Here is a 10,071-nt window from a genome sequence, read left to right as displayed (position 1 = left end):
TTCATACACGGTATTGTCAAGGTGCATGTCTAAAAACCAAGATAGATACAGTCTGCCTTGTATGCTAATATTAGCCTAAATTGTTCAGTTCCAGCACTGCAAAATATTGCCAATATCTCAAACACCTTAATTAAATGATCAACTAGCCAAATGCAGTTTTTGGTCTTAATCTGAAGCCTAAGTTGCAAAAAAAAAAAAAAAAGTTTAAAAAATAATAAATAAATCTTTAATTTTGTCTATATAGATTCATGACTTTCTAAAACTTCCTGGTTATAAAAAGTTCAGTTTTACAACTGAAGACGGTGTTTTGGTTGTTTCTTTTCATGTAGTCCAGTGGGGGGGAAAACAAAAGTTATTTTAAATAAAGAGTTTGTCTGGAATATATTTAATTTTACTTGGCAGTAAAATTTTCCTTTAAGGTCACCAGTGATAATCGACACTGGGGACACATTTTACAGAAAACGAAATGCTCCGTAACCCTGCAGGCACATCATAGAAAAGCCACAGAATCACAGATCAATGGAAGATAAAACCTCAGTCTCTTACTTCTTCACTAGGGTAGCCTTCTCTGATTGTTGTTGGTTCTCCATTGCTATGAAGTAAGCAGCGAGTCTCGGTCTACAGGGAGTGGTGAATGCAAGACCTACATACCGTTTAGCTGAATGGTGTCGACGTGTAACCTCATTTGACAGTTTATAGACACATTTTTTGATGAAAGGGAAGTTGCAACCTCCCTGACAGGCAACTTCATGGTCAGCTAGTTTCCTCTGTGTTTTCAACCCACACACAAACGAGTCAGAGGGCAAATGATACATTTATGTTTAGTGATAATACCCCATGGTCAACCAATGATTATTTTATGCTTGTCAGTGATAGTGAAAGACAAATGACAAAGAACAAAAAAATTTCCATTCTGGTCTTAGTTTGAATGTGAACATTTATAATATCATTGTATTTAACTGCTAGTAGACAGACAGTTTTTTTTCCAACCACCTCTATTTAACTTCTGCAAAGAACCGTATTGTCAAATACGGTCCTCTGAATAAGAAGGCCCTTATTGAACCAATTTTGGTGCAGCTTTCAACTTATTTGGAAGCCTGCACCTGTGGGAATAATACTTCAACAAGTTAATCACATTAGAAAAACACAATCCTCTCTCACAGGAAGTTGAATGAAGATATTGTGAGTTGCAGTGTTCAAAAGGAGTTGTGCATATGCATGTTTTGCGGCCACTGACCCGCCCCTTGGATGTGTTGGCAGGTTAACTACAATAATAAAGCAGATGCTGTAACACCCATTTGAGAATTTAAAACATCATCCAGGTTGTTTACTGGATCTTTCACCAGTGGTTTTGAAAGAGTGAGAGAGTTCTACCATCGGAACATGAGATAATGCACTTTTATCTTATGTATAATCTTCAGTCTTCAGATGCTGCTGAAAGTGGAAGCTAGCACCCATATTACAGACCAAAATAGCTAAAGCACGAAAAAAGTACTGAGGGGGAACTGTTATGACACAATGATATATCAGATGGTGGTATATACACGTTACTTGGTATGATGATACTAATATACCTGTTATTGTAATAAAATGATTTACCCCAGTCAAAAACAGTGGGGTGGACATCGTAAATGGTGTTGTATTTGTCTTTGATACCAGGGATTTGATTCTTGTTCATTATATTGTGTCTACAATTTCCATTTACAACATGCTGAGCAAAATACAAACAAAAAAACTAGAAACCCTCACAGGAAGTTCTAATTGTGTTCCTGGTATAATGTGAATTGTATTTGGTTTTTTTTTTTTTTTTTTTTTTTAATGGAACCCTTGTGGTCTCTTCTATGGCCGTGTCTCAGAAGGAGTCTCTATCATCCAACTCTGAGTTCGACTTACCCCCTGGAGATAGGAAAAAATCTCTGCGTTTTCGGTTCAGAACAGTGTGTTACTGAGTTAGTTTTCAGTTTGACTCTGAGTATGGTTTGACGCCGAAGTTTAGTAATCAGTAATGCGCGGGAACTCAAGGATAGTGGCAAGAGCGCCAGAGAAATGTATCCAAAATAACTGACATGCTCAGGACTTCAAGTGCATGTCGTTTCCATCTGTCAATAGGCTACTGTAATTTGTGTCTTTGTTAAATTTAGTATAAGTATTAAAAATGCTAGCCGATTATTACGCATCCCAGTATTATTCTCAGCAGTCAGAATATCTGTATGTAAAGGACGATTCATTATCTATTGTAAAGTTGCATTAATAAAATTACAGCGTTTGTTGAATCCTGTAGCTTCAGTGGTAGAGCTTCATTGCGGTACGAATGCGAAAGTTTGGGGTTAGATTCCCGGGAGCACACAATGATAGGTAGTAAAATTGTAATAGCGCTGAATGCATCTTGGGGTAAGGGGGTGGGCTGTTGGATAAAAGTGTCTTGCTAAATGCATAGAATTTAATTTTAATTGTACATTTACCAAGACAGAGGTTTCACATCGATTGGAGCCAAATAAAAATAAACAATAAACTGGCTAAAGCAGGGAGTCTTATTAGATGTGACAACACCACAAACATATGAGTATATATGGTTCCGGATTATTTTTCAATGAACAATTGTACGAATTTGACAATTTAGGGGCCACTGTAAGACAATTGTTAAATTGTAATCTTGGTTTTGATAAATTGATTGTTAATATAAAGAACATAAACCAAACCCGTAATGTATACCAGTAACTGTAACTAATAAGTACTAGCCTGGTGGTGGAAACAAATTACAACATAGCCGATGTGATGACTGTCCCTGCTTCATAAACAGTAGACCCTGCTGGAAAAGACGGGACAGGTTGCAAGAAAAATGTTTACACCATAAACAGAAATGAAGAAAACGCGATATCAATGAAGCTAAAGAAACGGAGAAAAAAAAAAAAGGAAGTGAAAGTGCTGTTCAAGAGAGAACCTTTAACTTGTTTTTGCATGGATCTGACAGGATTTAGCCATTTGTTATGTTGATAGCCATACAAATAATAGGTTTGTTCTGTGTTGTTTCAAAATTTGTTGTGGGTGTATGGCCCTGGATGTGTAGTGGAGATTTCCCGGCCCCTCTTCCTGAAGTGGTGTTGTCCCCAGTCCAGTCTCTCTCTCTCTCTCTCTCTCTCACCTCTCATCTCCTCTCTTCTCTCTCTCTCTCTATGTTTCTATTGTACGTTTACGGGGCCCACTGTGCAAAAAAAAATGAACGGACCCCGCTATTGTTGGGTAATAACTTAATAACTCCGAACGCTATATTGTTAAACTGTTAATTATTGAATTTATTTTACAGTCATGAATGCATTCAGGATGAATTTGAAACATACTATTTCCAAAGAAAATCAATTATAACTTTAGCTAAAAAGTTGTATGGTCTCCAGAACCACATAATTCAAAATAGCACAATAGTAAAGGTTGTTAGAAATTTCTAGAACTATGGCAAAAAAATATCAAAAATACATAAATCTGTGTGCAGGGACTTTTTTTTTTTTTATTTTGCCATACATTGTTATAGAGCTCATAATTGTAGCGGTTGCCTCAGGTGTTGAAATATATTGTTATAACATTATACACGGTTCACACGTATAGGCCTTACTCCGTCTGGAGTTCGTATATACAGTATGTTCATGCGGTGCAGAAGCAGCAGCGAACAGCGCGCATTAATGTAACGCGAAAGCACATTAAATAATGCACGAGTGCGAATCTCTCGCTCGCACGCAGATTTCTTTTGCTCTGTCACAAAACCAGAACCGCGCTTGCTCAGACAACCGCTGCTCTGCTGGCCCCGGAGAAAGGTGCGCACACTTAAAAATTGTCTTCTCTCGCTCAAAAACTGCGTCCTGTGCACGTCACAACTCTCTCTCTTGCTATGGGCCTTTATGTTGCTAGATATTAATTCTTTTTTGCAGTTTTTATTTCTAGCCTTTTTACCGCGTGCAGTGTGTGACGCTCTGATCCGTTAACATGGGCTCGGGAAAAAAGGCGCATCACAGACAGTGTGTGAGCTGGAGCTACGTAGGCATATTCCCAGTCTGTTCTGTTCTCGCTCGTAGGTGCGCTGCATTCTGAATTAGGATGGATGGCATACTCGCGGGAGGTCAGGGCCGCGGTAAAATCATGCTATAAAAGCGATTTTAGAAATCGCGCACGCTCAAATCGTGATTTTATTGCAATTTCTATCGCACAGCCCTCGAATGGAACTGGCCAATGAACAGAAAATAACTCGGGCTTATTAATTATATATATGAAAAAATGATGTTTATTAATGTTATGACTTAGACCATTTTTACATATATTAACAATATATTATTTATTTTAATAGTAATTGGCGGTCACCTGCAATACCACCATACGGCCCACAGTTGAAACCACTGCTCAATAGGCCTCTGAGGGGCTGTACAAGACCATAAGTCCATTCTGGTACTCTCACACACTTACATTCTCCTTTCACAACATATATTTTTTTGCTTTCATCACACTCTTTCTCCTTCACATATACTAGAATTATGTATGTCTGGAGCCAAAATATGTGTATGCAGATGCAGCACTAGGCCTGTCTGGTAAATTGTGTGAGAGTAGAGTATAGATGTGGAAAGTTAAGGCGGGTTCAGGCGCGATCAAGGTCAACGGGGACAGGTCTTGATCAGCATGGCTGAGGTCGATGAGACCAGAAGTATTTCAGGCAAGCCTATGTGGGTTTTTAAATATAAAAAATACATATTATTGCATGTAAAGGTTACTTGGCCTCGTCTCTTGATCGAGTTGTGATTGAGGACACGGGTCAGCCTCAGTCCTGTCGCCAGGATACAAGTCGTATACGTGTCTTTGATTTAATTTTTTTTTATTTTATTTTTTTTTTCTTAATTTCGAAGTGAATAGTGAATAAAGCGGGAGGTTGGAAGTTAGTCGGGACAGTGATATCTTTAATTATTTTCAGAAACTCAAGATTTTGGGACTCATTGCGGTTTATTTATAGGCCTATTTTTAGATTGTTTTGTTGTGTTTTTCACATATCTGGTAATGCCGGCATTTAAACTGCACAGTAATCAAAAATCCCAGGTTCAGTTTTATGCTGACAGCTGCAATTTGGTCCCCCCCCCCCCTGTAATGCCCATATCGATATACTATCTCTAAGGACAGCTGCACCTGAAGCTGGGCCCCCGCGGAGAAGACTCGTCCCGCAGCCCGCAGAATAACTCTACCAGTCCGTGGTGTCAGGAGCTCCCGTACCGATCCGTTCAACCCATAGTGCCGGCCTTCCTCATACTTCAAGGGTAATCCCCCTACTATCATTACGATTAATAATCAACACTTCATTCCGCCGTCTGATGTTGTTGTTTCGTGTCCGTTTGCTTCCTGGTTGCATATCGTTTTGTATGTTTGTGTTGTTCAAGTTTAGTTTGGCAGTCACAAGCGCCATACAATTTAATACCTGTAAACAAAACAACTCAATACCTACAAAAAAAGTAATCACACACTAACACAAAACTGCAACGCGGTATGGGACTCGGCTCATTTGATTATATATTTAAAAAAACACTATAATCACACCTTGGAATCCGGTCCACGCAATATCCTGCTCATTGCATCCTTAACAGGAATAGCGTTAGACCAACCCTAAAGCATGGTTGCATTTCAGTTGTATCTTTGAACTATTGTAACTATTTTGTGCAACAGAGGTTTATTATTTATTACAATACAATGTTAACAGACCCCCCTGACCACCAATAAGTTTATTTATTGCTTGACTGAATGTGGCAAGGCCTGTGAAAATTGTGGGGCCATGGCACGTAAACACATCCCTAGCGTTAGCCCTGCTGTCCATACGATCCAACATCAGTATCATAACACAACTGACCAGATCTACTTGATAATAGAACACAGGCTTGACGTTGAATAGCACCACTGTACAATTTGAGGAAGATCTGAGTAAGGCTTGCACATGTATCTTCCTGGGTCTGAGAGGCTCAGCTTAACCCGAAGTTCAAAGGATACCACACACCCGGTAGAATGTATGTGGTGCACGGAGAGGAGTATGTGTTGTGTAAGGAGCATGTCTGTGTGTGTGTAAGGCGGAGTGTGTGGGGGTAAGTGAGATTGTGTGTGTGTGTGTGTGGTGTGTGTGAGCAATACTGGTAGCCAAGGGAAGTGTCCTAAGTGTGCATCCACACAGGTCCATGACAATTCTCTAGAGTGCCCGATCGCTGGCTTGCATTCTTCATTGGTCTCATTTCTTCAGTTATGCTACATCAGGTGTTATCGAGAGAGCTGCGCATGGTTCCCGTTTACTTACTTAATGCCATTCCCTAAACAGCCCTTTCCGGATTTTGGTTATTAGAAAAGCATATTAGTGTGTTATGTCGTAAGCATGGCTCAAGAGAGTTGTCTTTCCTTTCTTCTATTAGACCATGTAGCAAAACAATGGGGGGGGGGTTCCCGCGACGCATTAATAGACTATTTATTGGATGCAAACAACTCAGCTTGTATGAAATTTTGTGTTGTGCATTTCGAATTGAAAAACATGCAATCATGATCATCGCCTAACATAATAAATTAGTGGGGCAAGAGATTTTTGCATTTTTCGACTATCGACATACACAAAGAGTGAATGTGCACATTTTAAAAATAAAGTATTTATTTTCAACTCGTGTAACTTGATATACTACTTCATATGAAGGGGGTCAGGAGCACAAGCCTCTAAAAGCTTTTTTCGCACGGGCTCCCATGTGTCGGTTCAGTACCTTTCACATTAATGGCAATGCATCGTTTCTTTATTCTTTCCATGACAGTAAAATAAACGCCACATAAAGCTTGGATGGCACTTATAGGCTTTTTGCATCGAACGCTTTATAGATAACTACCCACCTCGAACTGATTTAGAACTTGGACGTGGTGGCTGACTCGTGATTCGTGACGCAGCATGTCAGTGAGCACGGATCCCAATCGCTTGGCTGTGTGTTAACGTTTGCGTTCGTTACTATCGCTAACACCACCCCACCCACACACACACACACCCACCCAAATTGTCGAGTGCCTCACATGTCCAACTCCGCACAGGGCCCTCGCAACAACCCTGGCCCAAGGACCTGTTGTTGTGAGACGGAGTAGGCCCTTGCAGGTATTGGCAAGGCGCATGTATGTGTGTGAAAGGGGGAAGGTAAGTGGAATAGCGTGCTCAGCCTTAATTAATGGCTTGTACGGCCCCACATACTATCTATCCTCTCTATCGATCGTTATATAGATATAAGACTTTTTTTTCAGGCAGGGCCCGACCTACGCTACTAACGGACACGTTCCCGCACTTAGTCTTTGATGCATGGCCCCTGCTCACCCACCAAACCATAGGATCGCCCTACCCTATATTACTGTATTTTGATGCCTATTGTTCAGAATGGCAAGCTTTGCCAAAAACTTACTCGTCCACCTTGAAAGCCTGACCACACACGCCTCTGCCGTAGGGAGTCCTTGTTTTGAACAAGAAGCCATCTTTGAATGCTCAACTATCCGAAAGCCTAAATGTGCATCGGTATACTTGGAAGATGGCGCAGCTGCACGCCTCTCTCACGTTTGATGCTCATTGGGTCGCACACACATCGCGCCTATTGTTCTGCTTACTCCTCGAGCGGCGGATTCTGGCGCGGCACAGCAGACATGGACTTTGGACGATGCCCTTCTGCTTCTTCGATGTCGTTTTTTGTTTTTTTTTTTTTAGACGCGTTCCGGGCGTACCGATGCGTCTAATTCAGCCTGACCAACTATCCTTGTACATGTTTCCTCCTTGCACCCGGACTGCCTCCTTCGTCCGAGCATTTTGGCCTCATGGTGCCCTACCCACCTGCTTTACAATCCCCGGCGTTTCGCTGCAAACGCCACTCCAAATAACCGGGACCAGTCTACCTTCACATCCGGACGGGACGAGATTTCGGTCAGACCCGAACCATCAAATTACTGACGGCCCTCCCTAAGATCCCGATGTGATCGTGTTTTTAAACCGGCGCGGTTTGCGGCGCCGCGTGAGTAGATAGTCCTTTCAGCCCGCAGCATTGATACTATCTTGGTTGAACTGCAATGCCTCTTGTGTTTGCCTAAAGGCTTAATTTGCATCAATCCGCATTGCGCGATCAGTTATGTGCATTCCATGCATCTCAGGTCTGCGCCATTATTCCTCATTGCTTCTCGGCATCCCTAAACGACGTGTTTATATATTTGTGCTATACACTTCCCAAATGACCAGTGGTTCCCATTTTACGCCCCTAAGCGTAGTTTTACATAGCCTATACAAACGACCCCCCTGCTGCCTTATCTTGTAGGGCTATATCTAATCATTGTACTTGGTACTGGTCTGGCATGTTGACTGTTCCGTATACAATCAATGAAATTAAATCCAAGAACACGTGCCTTTCCTTGTGGCATGTTGTGCTTACCTATGGGATGTCAGGACTTGTGGGGGCTGATCCAACCAGGATGGTGCTACATCTCCCGCACTGGCCCGTTGCTTCCTTTGGCCGTCCACATTCCGCCGATTACGGCTATGCAGCCCTGGTTGTACTGGACCATGTTGTAATGCCATCTATGTCTCACTGTTCCATGTAAGCTACAACCGATCTCGGCAAAGATGTCTGACAATTTGAATAGACATTGCGATCTGCATTTCTGTTTTCGTTTAGCAGAGGTTTCGTTTAATGTAAGCATATGCATAAGCACCGTACCTGACTGATATTCAAGAGGGTGGCTTACTCCTCTGAGTCTGGCCCTGTTATACGTCTGGTCTGGTGTTGGTGTCACCCTACACAGTGCTCATTCCTCAGCTCCATGGCCTGTCCCGGGAGGTGATTTTTCCTCTGGCGCAGCATTCTTAACGACCCTCAGTTCCGGTAGGGTCCACTTGGGATGTCTGAACACAGCGGGCGTACACCCCCCAAAAGCCGCGCGAGGCAACCTGTTCAGGTACCATACAGGGTGAGACAACTGGCCACCCGCGACGCTGCCGGTTCTTCCGCTGGTGGTCATGAGGTTTCACTTTGCCGCTTTACTTAAAAGTCGGCCGTAACAGCAACTCGCAGCTCCGGTTATTTGAAACTCGCAGCCCAGGTGGATCAAAAATACGAAGTTCTCCCTATGAGTCGGTACGGTGCTCGACAGTTCATTCTCCGGCAGGGCTTTTCGAGACCGCCTGGCAGGGTCAAGTTCGTACATCCACACGAAGAGCCCCCACTGTCCAGTGGGGCACCAAGCTCCTTCCGCAGCCTCGAAGGTACGAGTGTAAACCCAAAGCGACCGCGGACACCTCATGTGGGATCAACCAAAGACCTGTTTCTGTTAAAAGGCGTCCATTTGTGAGAGAAGACAATCTTATGCAAAGCAACATCTCCTAGAAGCTAAACGACACACCTGCCGTTCTCACTGAAATTGAATCATGCGGTTCCTGATAGGCGTAGGGATTGTAGCCTTTCCTGTGTGTAGTGACGCTTTTGTTATGAAGCCGTGAGTTTGTTGGATTTGTCTTGGTGCACTGCTGGACAAAGTCAAAGCAATGTCTCCGATGCATAATAGTGTGCACTTTACCCTGTTTGTTGTATTGTTGTCTCTTTTGGCAGTTTTGTCTCCAGTTGTCTACCTCAGAAGAAAACCCAGCGATATATTTACAGTTTACAGATTTTTATAATATATTTCATGTTAGAATTGTGTAGCATGCAGGGTGTCAACACGTAGTAAATGTAGCTTTTTGCAGTAAATTTGACCCATATCCATACATCATGATGTATAGGTGTATTTTTATTGAGTGTGTTGTAATGGTGCATTGTAGATTTAATGTGCAAGAATCAATTTGTTGTGTTTTGTTGTATTTTTTCCATATGTTTTTCATTTTTCAAAACTGGTAGCCTAACTCGTTCCTTAAAGAGAAATAAACGGTATAACCAAAAATGGGATGTGGTGTGTGTTTAACTGAGTAGTCTTGAACTTGGACACCAAACAGAGGTTTTCAGACCCCAGTAATCACTTGCAGGGCAGAATACCTTATTTATTTATTTTTCCTCCGCCTGATCATCCACCCCAACC

The sequence above is a fragment of the Cyprinus carpio genome, chromosome A13, assembly GCF_018340385.1.
Source record: "Cyprinus carpio isolate SPL01 chromosome A13, ASM1834038v1, whole genome shotgun sequence".
Taxonomy (NCBI): Eukaryota; Metazoa; Chordata; class Actinopteri; order Cypriniformes; family Cyprinidae; genus Cyprinus; species Cyprinus carpio.
This window is presented reverse-complemented; position numbering follows the sequence as displayed.